The sequence below is a fragment of the Protopterus annectens genome, chromosome 7.part0 (assembly GCF_019279795.1).
Source record: "Protopterus annectens isolate FY-2018-M chromosome 7.part0, PAN1.0, whole genome shotgun sequence".
Taxonomy (NCBI): domain Eukaryota; kingdom Metazoa; phylum Chordata; order Ceratodontiformes; family Protopteridae; genus Protopterus; species Protopterus annectens.
Window position 1 is genome coordinate 315,768,856 of NC_056739.1, and position 11,581 is coordinate 315,780,436.

Here is an 11,581-nt window from a genome sequence, read left to right on the forward strand (position 1 = left end):
CAGCTAAGCCCAGACAGGAAGAGTCGTCCGTACCGGATGCCGGTTCTTTAGAGGTGTCGGTGGAACCGGTGGTTCCGCCGGAGGTTTCTCTGGAGTCCCAAGGGGAGACTTTGTTATTGCAGGATGTGGCCTCTCAGGAGGCAGGTCAGGCTGAAGGGGCTTCTCAGGTTACTGTACTCCCCTCCCTTCCTAGGGGGGTTAGGCCCTCTCCTTCTGTTTCCAAGGCTTCTCCCAGAGGCAGGCCAGGTTTAGCTTCTGTTGGTGTCACTCCTAGTTCATCAGGATCTGTGCACAAGAAGCACATGCTCAAAATGGCAGAAGATTTAATTACTTTAATTAGAGGTTCTTTGCCCCCTCCTGATAAGAGGCCTAGGGTGGAACCAGAGTTGGGAAGTTTTGAGCAGGCTTCGGATGTTTCAGAGTCTTCGGCTGAAGACTTGCAGGAGTATTTTCCTTGTTCTGATTCTGATGTGGATGATTCTACTCCTTCTGCTTCTCCTCCAGAGGATTTTTCTTTTTCAGAGACTCTTCATTCCATGAGGGAGCATTTTAAGTGGGAAGATCAGGACTTCTCTGATTCCAGGAAAAGGCTTAGGGAATTTTTGTTCTTACCCCAGCATAGGCCTTTGGCTATACCTCCTGTTCTGGATGTTGTGGAAGATGTGTTTGCAGAGGCTTCTCTTAATCCTGATTCTGTGCCTCCTGCTCCTGTTAAACCGGATAGGTATTACAGGGTGCCTGAAGCTCATAAATATCTTTTAAGAGTCCTAGGGCGGACCCAGAAACTGTTAGTCAAGGGCCTAAGGGTGTCAAGGCTTCTGTTGTGAAAAATCCGGTTCCTCCAGATAAAGAGGCCAGGGCTTTGGATAGATGGGGAAAGAAAGTCTATACTTCTTCCACCTTAGCTATGAGGGCTTTGAATTGCCAGTTTTACATGTTGAAATACCAAAACTATCTACTTTCTCAATTGAAGTCTAAGGTAGATGCTCTGGCGGAAGGTATTGAGTGTAAGGAATTACAGGATTTGGTGCATGTTTCTGAACAGGTGGGTAAGCATTCTTTACAATGTGGTTTTGATGCTGTTCAGGCCTCCTCTAGGGTGGCTGCCACTGGGTCAGTTCTCCGCAGGCACGCCTGGCTGAGGGATCAGAATTTATCTGACCATGTTAAGACAAGGATTTTAGATGCTCCTTTACAGTCTGATGTGTTGTTTGGGTCACCTGTGGAGGCAGTCTTAAAGAAAATGGAAGACAAGGCTAAGTCTATGCAGACTGTTAAAGATTTTTTGCAGGTTCAGCCTCCGAAGTTTAGTAGAAATTGGCCTACCAAGGGGTGGACGTACCCTTCTTATGATTCCCAGTCTAGGGGTAGATCTAGACGTAGTAGGGGCAGAGCTCAGGGCGCTTTCAGGCCTAGAACAGGGAGTTCACCTGCACAGTCTTCGGGTGAGGGCAGGGGTCAGTCCTTTCGTAAACAGACCCAATGACCTACCTTTTCAGCTGCCAGAGCCTTCTCGTCTGGCAGCACCTTTGGGAGGAAGGTTGGCGCTTTTCAAGGAAAATTGGAGTTTAATTACCCAAGACAGATGGGTGTTGGATATCATACACAAAGGTTACAGATTTTATTTCCATACCTTGCCTCCTTTCTAAGGCATGCCAGACGTTCCTCCTCCTCAAAGAATAGAGGCTCACAAACAAATTTCTCTGCTACTTCAAATAGGGGCCATACAGCCGGTCCCTCTGCCAGAAGTGGGCCTAGGATTTTATTCTCGCCTGTTCCTAGTACCAAAGAAGGGGAACACGTGGAGACCAATTTTGGATTTATCTATCCTCAACACTTATCTGGACATTCCCAAGTTCAAAATGTTGACGTTACAACAGCTTTTACCTCTGCTGGGCAAAGATCACTGGATGGTAACTCTGGATCTCAAGGAGGCTTACCTTCATGTTCCTATCAGACTAAGTTGCAGGAAGTATCTGCGTTTCTGGCTGGAACTTCTCATTATCAGTTCTCTGCATTGCCCTTTGGCTTATCTACTGCGCCCAGAGTGTTTACAAAAGTTCTGGCTCCAGTGACAGCTTTCTTCAGGCTAAAAGGAATTCAGATTTATCCTTATTTGGACGATTGCCTGATTCTGGCTCAAGAAAGGGACAAACTTCTTCATCATCTGCAATATGTGATAGCAGTGCTAAGATGCCTGGGGTATTCTGTGAACGAAATAAAGTCCAGTCTAGTACCCTCTCAGGACATGTGCTTTCTGGGTGTAAGACTGAATACAGCATCCCAGATGGCCTTTTTGACCCCGGACAAACAAAAGAATCTTTCCCTTTACTTCCATCAACTATCTCATCAGTCCAGGCTGACTGCAAAGACAGTCCTTCAAGCCTTGGGGTTCATGGCATCTTGTATTCTGGTGCTTCCCAATGCCAAACTGCATATGAGGAAGCTACAATGGCATCTCAAAAATGTATGGACACAGCACTGCCAGGATATGGACACTGTCATTCAGATAATACCTTGCATTCAAAAGGAATTTTTGTGGTGGGCTCAGGAATGTCACCTAAACAAGGGACTCTCTGTGACCCGGCCAGAGGCGAGTCAGATTCTAACGACAGATGCCTCAGACAAAGCTTGGGGAGCTCATCTAAATGGAAAGTGGATACAAGACATGTGGCCTGCCAGACTACGACATCTACATATCAACTTGAAGGAGATGTTAGCAGTCCAATTTGCTTTAAGAGCTTTCAAGGATTTACTTCTTCCAGGGCAGGTGTTGATTCTAACAGACAACACAACTGTCATGTGGTACATCAACAAGCAAGGGGGAACACATTCTTATCCTCTCTGCAGGCAAGCAATGATTTTGTGGGAGACTGCTCTCAGTTTACAGCTACATCTTCAGGCAAGGTTTCTGCCGGGAGCACAGAACTCCTTAGCAGATGCGTTGAGCAGACGAATTATGGATCCCCACGAGTGGAAATTGGATCCTCATGTATTTCAGGAATTGACAGTGTCATGGGGAACTCCAGACATAGATCTGTTCGCTTCTCCACTAAATTACCAGCTGCCAAAGTTTTGCACAAAAAGGTTTCATCCCACAGCCTGGAAAGTGGATGCTCTTTCTTTCAAGTGGAACAATCTTCATGTGTATGCCTTTCCACCTCTGCCTCTATTCCCAAAGGTACTCCTGAAGGTCAGACAGGACAAGCCAAGGATGATCTTAATAGCTCCAGATTGGCCTCGACAGCACTGGTACCCATTACTGAGAAGTCTGGTACGAGAACCTCCATGGCCTTTGCCTTCGATTCCACACCTACTGTCTCAGGAGAACAGTCATTTACTCAATGTCAGACTTCACTCTCTTCACCTAACAGCCTGGCATATTCTGTTTTGAACTCTGGAGGGTCTCAGCTTCCACAGCAAGTTTTGAATGTTATTTTGGAAGCCAGAAGGCCTAGTACAAGGAAAGTGTACGCAGATAAATGGAAGAGATTTTTATTTTGGAGTGCAGCAAAGGAATTTGATGTTTCTGAGCCTAATTTAAGTGTGGCTCTTCAATATCTTACTGAGTTACTGGACAAAGGTTTGTCCTTCTCTTCTATTAAGGTTCATGCTGCAGCAATTTCTGCTCACTATGACTGTGACCCACCATTGTTTTCTCATCCTTTATTCAAGCAATTTCTTAGAGGGGCAAAGAATATAAGACCCCCACGTAGAGCTCCTACTCCTGCTTGGGACCTCAATTTTGTGTTGGAGAAACTCACTCTACAACCTTTTGAGCCTGCAGCTACTGCTGAGTTGAAATATTTATCATGGAAGACTGCTTTTTTGTTGGCCATTACCTCTGCAAGAAGGGTTTCTGAATTACAGGCCCTTATGGCAGTTGAGCCTTTCTTAATTTTCCATAAGGACAGGGTATCTTTGCGTACTAATCCTTCCTTTATGCCTAAAGTGGTTTCTAGTGTGGCTTTAAACCAAACTATTCATTTGCCTACTTTTTATGCAAATCCCCAAAATTAAGGGGAAAAGATTTTGCACACTTTAGATGTACACAGGCAGTTGCGTTATTATTTGAGTAGGACTAAAGGGTTCCGGCAGTCTCAGCAGTTATTTGTTTCTTTTGCTTTGAGTTCTCAGGGCAAGCCTGTGTCAAAACAAACTATTTCTAAGTGGATTGGGTTTTGCATTGCTTTCTGTTATTCCCATCATGGTAAGGAGATTCCAGCTGGGATTAGGCCTCATTCCACTAGGGCTACTGCCACTTCGACAGCTTTTTTAAGGGGGGTGGCAACTAAGGATATTTTGGAGGCAGCTACTTGGAGTTCAGTGCATACTTTCTCTCAGCATTATCACCTTCCACTTTACTCTAAATCTAGGGCTGGTTTTGCCACTGCTATTTTACAGGGCATTTTGGCAGCTCCTGCTGCTTTATAGTTTTGCCATCCTCCCTTACCTCTGCTTTGGGATTCTACCCAAGTGTAAGGACTGCAGCAATGTGAGATGAAGAACATAGTACAGTTTTGTACCTACCATAAATGTAGATGTTCGAAGATCCACATTGCTGCAGTCCAATTTTCCCTCCCTCCTTCCCTTCTGTTTTAGAGGCGGTTGTGTGGTGTGGGTTGTATATATTGTATATATTGTACATATTGTTAGTGCAGGGTGGTTGCTTGGTGGTTTGCTGTCTTTTGGTTTTGACCTTTCTTTTAGGGTCTTCTGACATCTGGGGCAAGAAAAGACTGAGGATATGACGTCGGTCATGCGCATTTTTACCCTGACGTCCTGATGTCAGTCTAATGCGCCTTGACCGACATCAGCCTTATACTTTGATATTCGGGCCGACCGAGGACAGCGGACTACCCAAGTGTAAGGACTGCAGCAATGTGGATCTTCGAACATCTACATTTATGGTAGGTACAAAACTGTACTTTTCTCACTAAGAATGCAGGTTGTAAATAATGCATCCTAAATGGACTGGCCCAAAGACCTGACCCTGTACTTGATCTCCCACAGGTTAATGAAGGACGATCTATGTCTAACTTAAAGGCATTCTCCCGTCCATATCTGATGAATCTGCTACATATTTGAAAAATAAACCGCGCTAGAATTACCTAATCTAAGGATCTAAACCTTGTCTGTGACATAAACAAAACATGTTGGAGGGAGAGATATCTGTCTCGGAGATTACCCCTTCTCTGGAACAGACATCCATTCATGTGAAGCAGACCTCTTTTGTTAAGCCTATTCAAATGCAGTTTGGACAAATGGATGAGAAATAAAAAAAAAAAAAATCACCCCGGCTTGTTGCCTGCGTCCTTTATGGACAGGAACAGCTTGATGATGTCCTAAGGCACATGCATATACCAAAGCCATTCTAATCCATGGACATTGATAATTGGTAAAATTGGGGCATGAAGGGCTAGGCTTAAAAAGGCTCTGAGGCTGTTAGTGTAATAATCTCTCATGATCGTGTTGCCTCTCATCCCAAGTCTAATTTTTTGGTAACTCTGGATTTAAAAGATGTCTATCATCAAATCCGAATCCTCAAAGACTTCAGACATTTTTAAAAAACTATTTTCTCAACTTGATTACACTTTCAGTTCTCTGTTTTACCCTTTGGGCTACAGCTTCATGGGTGTTTGCAAAGTGTCTGTCACCAGTGACAAGTCGTTGTTGGTTGCAAGGCTTTCACATTTTTCCATATTTAGATGATGGTCTTATGTTTGCAGACTTGGGAATCACTGGAATAAGTAAAGGACATACTTATTACTGTGGGGTTTCAGGTGAACTTACAGAAATCTTGTCTCATTCTGGGATAATGTTTCTGGGATGCCTTCCTTATACATCCCTCATGAGGATGTTTCTTCCTCGAGACAAAGTAGAATTTTCCAAGGAACATTTTCTGAATTTCTGCTCCAAGTCTCTAACTTCAGCAAGGGCATTTCACAGGATTATGAGTTTCATAGCCTCTACAATTTCCATGATTCCTCTGGCCAAACTTCATATGAGAAAAATTTAGTGCTTCCTCAAACCTGTTTGGATCCAACACCAACACCCTCTTTCCTTTCTGATTCCAGTGTTTGGTTTGTCAAAAGGGAGTTACTTTGGGGTGGAACAGTTTTGTCTCAACCCAGGTCTGCCCTCTTTCCCTTCCAGTTCTTACTCGATCTGTAACCACAGATGCCTCAGAGCTGAGTCAAAGGGGGGTGAAAGTTCAGGGTCTATGTAGCAAGCAGGACAGATCAATACACATGCATGTCAAAGAAATGACTGCAATAAATGCTCTGAAAACTCTAAAATCATCTTTGGACTTCAGTAACTCTGCTAATAGTCACACACAGCAGCACCGTAAAAGGAGGGGGGCAGATTATGCCCCCTTTGCAGATTTGCTGTGGTAGCCTAAGAATCAGCAACTCAGCTCAGTCTTTCCCATCAGGCTACCTCCATTTTGTCAACACAAAACATTATTGCAGACAGTCTGAGCAGGACTTGGACAGACAGTCAGGAAACTGAACCCTGGGATCTTCCAGAAGTTCTTCCAGCTGTGGGGAGCTCCTCAAGTAGATGTTTGTCTTCATTCACAAGAGACAGTTAAAGGAAATTCTCCTCCATGATTCCTTACAGTCAGGCTTGAAAGACAGATGCCTTCTCATTCCCATGGGCTAGAGTGTTCTTGTATGCCTTTCTACCCTTTCTATTTATATCCAGTGTTATTTTAGATTCAGAATGATCTTCCAAATGTAACTGTGTTGACTTCCTCTTGGCCCAGACAACAAAGTTTTCCCTTCTTTTGAAAAATGGCCATGGCAATTACCACAATCTCCCACACAGTCTGGGCTTACTCACATAAGATGGGGATTGTTTGATAAAACTCCACGTGGGACTTCAAGCTGACTGCCTGGATTGTAAGAGTTTTAATTCCTTTTAGACACTTGTTTTTAGATGAAGTGCAGCATGTATTAAAGGAGGCTAAGAAACCTGCCACTTTGTCATTGGTGCAGCAGGCAACATTGTCGCCTAACAGTAAGAGGTTTTATGGCTCGATTCTTGGCTGGGGGTGCCGCCTTTGTGGAGTTTGCATCTCCTCCCTGTGTCAGTGTGGGTTTTCTCTGGGTTTCCTCCCACATTCCAAAGATGCAGTATGTGTACTGGAGACACTAAATTAACAGTAGGTCTGAGTGTTTGTGTGGGTGGTATGGTGCTAGCCACTCAGTGGGATAAACAGTTGGTATAGATGATTATCAATGTTGACATAACACCTGACCCCAAGTGCAAAAATGGGGTTGTTGATGGATGGAAGAAATCTGCTACTAGAAAATCATTTATGGATAATTAGAATATATTTTATAGTTGGTTTCAAACTAAGAAACAGTAACGTTTTAGGACCCAGATGGATGTTCTTCGTTTCCCTGTTGCAGTCATCCCATTTGGGTTATTCTTGCCAGGGTAGCCCTCGGCCAGCCCGAATACCAGAGATTTAGTATTTATGCATCAGTTGCTGTCGCTTCAGGACTGACTTCAGGTCATCAGTGGTATAAAGTAAGGCAGCTGACGCCATTACATCAGTCTTTCTTGCCGTGGAGCCCAAAGCATTTGTAGTTCGCACAAGTGCCGGCCGCTACCTGAGTTTTCATTTCCGAAATGAAGTTGAAGTCTGCAAAAGCTAAGTACCCTGTTGGGGATCCTTTTTTCTTGCACTAACCGATGTCAGAAAAAGTTAATAATTATCTCGCCTGTGGAAAGCAAATACCACACCGGGACTTCCACTCTTACAGCGTCACTTGTCTATGCCCAGACCACAATATTCCTTGTTGATACTATCTGAACAGGCTACAGGGGCAGAAGGCAAAGCCATCTCCAAGCAAACCATTTCCAAATGGGTAGCGCACTGCATCCATTTCTGCTACAGACAGCATGGCAAGCCTCACACCAATGGGGTCAGTGCACATTCCACCCGAGCAACCTCCACCTCTGCAGCTTTCATAAGAGGAGTCCCCACCAGAGACTTCCTGGAGGCTGCCACCTGGACATCTCTTCACACTTTTACTAAGTATTACAACCTGCCTCTCTTCTCCAAATCCAGGGAAGGGTTTGCCTCTGCAGTCTTGCAGGGCATCCTAGCCAGCCCCTAGTTTCCTTGACTGCCTCCACCGATTTCCTCAGCTTTGGGAATAAACCCAAATGTGATGACTGCAACAGTGAAACACGAAGAACATAGTACAGTTGTGTACACTTAACCATAAATGTAGATGTTTGAGTGTATTATTCACTGTTGCAGTCCTAGTTTTCCTCCCTCAATCCCCCTTTTCTGTTTGTTTCCTCTCTTCATTGTTGTTCTCATTTCCTTACAAGGGACATATTGGTATTTATTTTCCACTGGTGGGATTCTTCCACCAGAACGTGGCCTCCTACTTTAGGGGCCCCTGACAGGTTAGGGCAAGAAAAACGGATGTAATGGTGTCGGCTGCCTTCCTTTATACCGCTGATGACCTGACATCAGTCCTCAAGCGACAGCAACTGATGCAGAAATACTAAGTCTCTGGTATTCAGGCCAGCCAAGGGCTACCCTGGCAGGGATAACCCAAATGTGATGACTGCAACAGTGAATACACTTGAACATCTACATTTATGGGAAGTGTACACAACTGTACTTTCTTTCACTTGTAATGGAATAGGTCTTTTATACTAGCATCATTTTTAATGGCATATTATTCTTAACCAAAACAGGCATCTTGGGTAAAGGGGGCTCTGTCAACCTAAGCTGTCATCATCCTAACTTTTTCTTTTTTTTCCACCATTAGCGGATGCTTTTATTTTGGATTTGAGGTTGAAACCACTTTAGTTAGCATTATGTAGTCTGAGTTGGACTTCAAGCCCCAAATAAGTGTAATATGAATGGTTTGATTCCACGGGTTATCAGTACTATAATCTGCATGCTTCACCATTTTTAAACATGCATTTAATTCTCAGCCTTTGGATGGTTTCAATACTAGTGGGGATTTGGTAGGAGCCTGTAGCTGAAGAAGACTAAGAGCCCTACAGACAGGCAGTAGCCAGTGCAGAAAAAGTGGCACATATGTGCTCTTTTTTATTTATTTATTTATTTTTTTGTAAATGACAGTGTTAAGTGCTCTGCACACATTATAGCATTCCACTTGACCACACCTGTAAGCAGTCAGACATTCCAGCATCGGTTTGGTACCCAGTTACAGGCAGTATGGGGGGGGGGGGCACAGCTGTACATGAATACATTTGTCATCAGCTCCAAAATTCATTAATGAAAATCCACCAGCTACCAACTCGACAAATGTGTTCATGATCTTAAGTACACAGTTTAAGAAGTAGAGGGTGAAAAAGGTTTCTCCGTATCCACAGAGAGAAAGAGAGATAGAGTGTCAGACAGATTTTGGGACAGGGGACTTGTCTTCTGTAAAAATAGTTTTAATGTGTGTGTTTCAAATAGTGCAATACTCGAAATGTTTCCTTTGAGTCCAGATGCCCTAAATTGATGCAAGACCATGGATCTTAGGATTGGACTCTGTCCTAACCCCCATCCCCATGTATGGAAGCTGTGCAAGCTGCAGAATGGCTTTCAAGGAAAGCCAGCTTTCACAAAGAGTCATAGGTTCATAGGTAGGTACTAGGCTATCAGCCCAAGGGCCTACGTAAGTCTAGCCAACAAGGTTCTCTGGCTTACGCTACCCAAGAAAGTTATTTTCCTTTGCCACTGTCGAGCAGAGATGCAGAAGTGATCCCCGGGGTGTATTTCCTATTTCCCATCCACTCATCAAGATTTTTCTTGAAGAGTGCTAATGAAGAACTTTGCTCTACATAGATGGGTAGCCTGTTCCAGAGTATGGGAAGTCTCTGGGACAGGAATCTATCCCTCCAGCATGTCCTGTTTATTGTGGTTACAAGGTTTAGGTCCCTAGAGCGTGTAGCTCGGAGGGATTGGGATTTCTTTAGGTGTAGCATGTCCAACAGCTCTGGGTTTGACATAGCTTTATATGTTGGGCAGAAATCACCTCGGAGTAGGCGAGATGCTATGGAGTAAAGTTGGAGTTTTTTGAGGCAGTCAGTGTAGGGCATTTGTTTGAGGCCAGTAATCCTCTTTGTGAGGTACTTCTGTGGCCTTTCCTGCTGCTGCAGATGTCTTGTGAGGTACATTCCAAAAGGGGTGTTATACTCTATAATGGGTCTAATGAGTGTTGAGTAGAGGGGAACAATGACCTCCTCTTTCCTGGATGAGAACCCTTTTATGATGAGGTGTGCCACGTAGAAGGACTTCCTGACTACTGTGGCAATGTGACTATCAAAGGAGAGACTACTGTCCACCTGGGTCCCAAGGTCTCTTATCACGCATTCGGTGTTAGATTGCTGCCTATGTGGTAATTCATGGGTACAGAGTTTTTACCAAAGGGGATGACACTGCACTCTTTGGCATTGAGCTTGAGGCCATGGCTCTGACACAAGGCATCTGTCTCAGTGAGGTCCTTCTGTAGGATGTCCACATCATATGGGGACTTGACTATGGCTCCTAGTTTGCAGTCATCTGCGAACTTCATTAGCCAGAGGCCTTCTGTGTTAGCCTGTACTTCAGAGAAGTAGATACCAAACAGGAGAGGTCCCAGGATGGAACCCTGTGGTACTCTACTTGTCACTGCTTTGAGGTCAGATTTGGAGTCTGCAGCTTTTACAGTGTGGGTTCTGTCAGTGAGCCAGTTGGCAATCCATCTTGCGATGTAGGGATTTATACCTAGTTTAGTGAGTTTAGCTATAATTCCAGAATGGGGGATGGTGTCGAAAGCCTTGGCGAGGTCAGTGTAGGCTGTGTGAACCACCTTACCCTCATCTCCGGCTTTGGGGACTGCCTGAAAGAAGTCGATCAGGTTCAGGAGGCATGATCTGCCTTTCACAAACCCGAACTAGGTGGGATCCAGAATTTGGAGGTTACTAATGTCTTTGTTTATAAGTTCCATGATGATACGTTCCATGGCCTTGCAGACCAGGCTTGTCAGGCTAATAGGTCAATAGTTCCCGGGATCAGTGGTCAGTGGTGAAACAGCACATATGTTGCAATGTTTACCTGCTAGAGCTTCAGACCTTAAACCAAGAATATTTTCTAGAAATTGGATTGCATTATCTCAACTATTCTGCAGACTCCACTTGAGTGTAGCTTCCCCTAATTTCCCTTTCTACATGAAAGAACTGGTGTAGCCTTGACCTCCAAATCTTTTTGTAGGACTTTTCCTCATTTCCCCTAGGAATGATTTATGTTTGCAATTGCCAGTCAGTAGTGAAAGTAACATGGTCCTCTCAATGTCCCAATGAGACAGAATCTATTACTTTGTCTGCTGTTGACTGTTATGTCTTTATACTCTCTTCCCCACAGGCTTCTTTTAAACTCATTCATTTGGATGAGACCTACTAAGATGCTTCATTTGAGGTAGGTGATGTGATACTCCCTTACAATGTATCCTGTTCTGTTTCATCTTCAGCTTTCTAGCAGACATCTGAAGGTTTTGGGTCAAAAGTGACTGGTATTTCGAACTGTTAATATTTCCCTCCATCTTGACTAAAG